Source organism: Octopus bimaculoides, chromosome 1, assembly GCF_001194135.2.
Source record: "Octopus bimaculoides isolate UCB-OBI-ISO-001 chromosome 1, ASM119413v2, whole genome shotgun sequence".
In the NCBI taxonomy this organism is placed as follows: Eukaryota; Metazoa; Mollusca; class Cephalopoda; order Octopoda; family Octopodidae; genus Octopus; species Octopus bimaculoides.
In genome coordinates, this window is record NC_068981.1 from 88,083,946 (window position 1) to 88,087,520 (window position 3,575).

The following is a 3,575-nucleotide window of genomic DNA, read 5'->3' on the forward strand; positions in this document are numbered from 1 at the left end:
TTCCGCCCGGCATCCAAAACTTGGAGTTTTATCATGGCTACCAAATAATTGTCACATATTTTTACAGGTAAATTCTTCTATTTACATAATATCGAGGTCTCTTTCTTTCTTTTGTTGTCTTTCCTATCAATATATATATATATATATCGTATTTCGGGATGGGTATTTATTCATTTTTTTTCCCAATTAAACACACACACACTATATATTCATTCTTCACTTGTTTATTACTGTTCTTATGCTAAAATAAGAACAGTAATAAATGGGTGAAGAACGAATATATAGTGCATGCGTTTATTTGACAACAAAAAAAAAAAAAGACCATCCTGAAATATAACAATATCTGTTTCAATACATGGTTTTACATCAGGGATCTTGCAACACAAAATCCTAAACGTATATATATATATACCCATCAAGCTGAGCAAAATTGCAGTCATGGCAAATACTGGTGTCACACAAAGTGCACCCATGCCAGTGGCACATAAAAGCACCCACTACACTCACAGGGTGGTTGGTGTTAGGAAGGGCATCCAGCCATAGAAAGCCATGCTGAACTGATTCAGACTGGAGTCTGGTACAGCCTTCCAGCTTACCAGCCTTGGTCAAACCGTCCAACCCATACCAGCATGGACAATGGACGTTAATTGATGATGATGATAATATATATATATATATATACTGTAAAAGACCCAATGAACAAGAACTTGGTATTACAGAGCCATGTGATACAAAAGCAAATTTTATATTCACATAATCAAGCCTATATTTAACAAATTCATTAATGTTATGTGAAATAAACACTATCCTATCAAAGAAATGGCATCATTTTATAAGAAACAATAGCAGTTTATAACAATTTCTTAAATTTATAGCTGATAGAGGAAACCGGTTATTGTTGTGTTTTAAGCCTTTCTTGAGGATATTAACAGAAATGTAGTTTTCATACCAGTATGCTTCAGACCATTTCTATTTTTATGATGCAAACTACCTGTTTTAATCCTTTAGCATTTAAACCAGCCATATCTGGTCCAAGTAGTCAACCTGTTTTATGTTCAAACTGACTAGGTCTGGTCCATCATACCTATGCTAAAATGTCATTTTAAAAATTAACAATTACATGATTGGACTCCTCAAAACTACAAGATAATGCTTGATTAATTCAAAACAATGTGAATAAAGAAGTATTACATTTGAGTAGTGGAGGCACAATGGCCCAGTGGTTAGGGCAGTGGACTCGCGGTCATAGGATCGCGGTTTCGATTCTCAGACCGGGCGTTGTGAGTGTTTATTGAGTGAAAACACCTAAAGCTCCACGAGGTTCCAGCAGGGGATGGTGGTGAATCCTGCTGCACTCTTTCACCACAACTTTCTCTCACTCTTACTTCCTGTTTCTTTTGTGCCTGTAATTCAAAGGGCCAGCCTTGTCACATTGTGTCATGCTGAATATCCCTGTGAACTACGTTAAGGGTACACATGTCTGTGGAGTGCTTAGCCACTTGCACGTTAATTTCATGAGTAGGCTGTTCCGTTGATCAGATCAACTGGAACCCTCGTCGTTGTAAGCGACGGAGTGCCAACAACAACACATTTAAGTAATCTGAAAGTAGTCCAAATGAAAAAAAAAAAACAAAAAAAAAAACTTTCATGCTGATTTATGTTCCTTAAACCAACATTGTAATGACAAAAGTTATTTTACTAAATTCTTCATTATTTCCAAAGTTAATTGAAACAAGAGCAGTGTATTTCCACAGAAATATGGAGAAATGCTTATGGCTATATCACATTGAATGCACTGGTTCTTGTCTGATCTCCGAAGTTAAGCAACATTGAGCCTAGTTAGTACTTAGATGAGTGACCACTTGAGAAACCTAGGTGCTGTAAGCATCTCACACTTTTTCAAGGTGGTGCTCCAGCATGGCCACACTCAACTGAATGAAACAAATGAAAGAATAAATATGGTAACAAAATGGTTAAACTGGATGAGAGCTGATTACTTCACTATGCAGTTAGCTGTGTGAAGAGGAATAAGAAGCAGGGCAGACTTGTTAGAAACCAAATAAAAAGATGAAATACTTCTTGACCTAAAATACAAAATCAGACAATGAAAAAAAATATTTATTTATTCATCATAATCCACGTAGCCAAGTAATTTAAATCCTGTGTAAAAGGATGAAGGGCAAAGACCCCCTTCGGTCACGAATGACCATGGGATTGCACCAAGAAAGTTCCCCTCTGAGGCATAAGTCCAGGCAAGTTTGTTTATGGAAGACCAACAGTTGCCCATGCATACCAGTCTCTCCTTGCCATGCCACCAATGTTATCCAAGGGAAAGGCAAAGGTCAATACAGCTTGGCACCAGTGACGTTGCAACTCATTTCTACAGCTGAGTGAACTGAAGCAATGTGAAAATAAAGTGTCTTGCTCAAGAACAAAACATACAGCTTGGTCTGGGAATTGAACTCACTACCTCATGATTGTGAGCCCCACGTTCTAAGCACTGAGCCATGTGCCTTGAATCATGTGTTAACAAAGGGAAACATTCCACAGTTTGGCATTAAACTGGTCGTACTGTCACACCTAAAATTAAACAGAGCCTAATTGACAAGTTTCTGCTTCTGATTTTCAAAAGTCAAATTAATTGATTGAAAGTGTCAAAATATTTAGGTTGTTCCCATTGACATATTCCTATTGTTACATCTTTTGTATCAGTCTGACATGCATACAATCCTCCTGTACCACCTCCCTCTGTCTGTTTTTGTGCACACACACATGCACGAATACACACATATACACGCACACACACACATGCATGATTTTGCTTAGGCATATTGTTAGTAATGATGAGTTATTAGTTCTCAATATGCATTTGAATAAAAGTATTAGGCAACTACAGAGTGTAATATCAATTAATGAATGACAAAGGAACATCAATTACATAACTTCATTAGCTGTGTGTGTGTGTGTATGTGTGTGTGTGTGTGTGTGTGTGTGTGTGTGTGCGCGCGCATGTGCGTGTGTCTTTTATCTTTTATCTATTTCAGTCATTAGACTGTGGCCATGCTGGGGCACCACCTTGAAGAATTTTTAGTTGAATAAATCAACACTAGTACTTGTTTTTTTGTTAAGCCCACTACTTATTTTAGCAGTTATTTTCGCTGAGCCACTAAGTTATGGGGATGTAAACACCCCAATACCGGTTGTCAAGCAGTGGTAGGGGGACAGACACAGTCACAAAGACACAATCTTACGATCATGAGTCCAACACCCTTACCACCAAGCCATGTGCCTCCACTCTGTGGTGTTGTAACAGGCTCTAGTCTGATTTTGGCTTGGTGTCTATGGCTGGATGCTTTTCCTAATGCCAACCACTCTAACAGTGTAGTGGGTGCCTTTTATGTGTCACCAGCACTGTCCTCAACTATGATATCACTTGGCTTGACAAGTCTTCTCAAGCACAGCAAATCACCAAATGTCTCAATCACTTGTCATTGGCTCCATCAAACTCAACATCCAAAGATCATGCTTCACCACCTTGCCTCATGTCTTCCTGGGTCTACCTCTTCCACAGGTTC

General features: G+C 38.4%; 1 protein-coding gene and 1 pseudogene across 1 annotated transcript in view; one reads left to right on the forward strand and one right to left on the reverse strand.

Annotated features, from left to right (window-relative positions):
* Positions 1-3,575, reverse strand: part of LOC106872255 (apoptosis-inducing factor 3) — a 115,028-nt gene that overhangs the window by 86,379 nt on the left and 25,074 nt on the right. The window lies entirely within an intron of this gene.
* Positions 1,769-1,887, forward strand: LOC128250157 (5S ribosomal RNA; annotated as a pseudogene).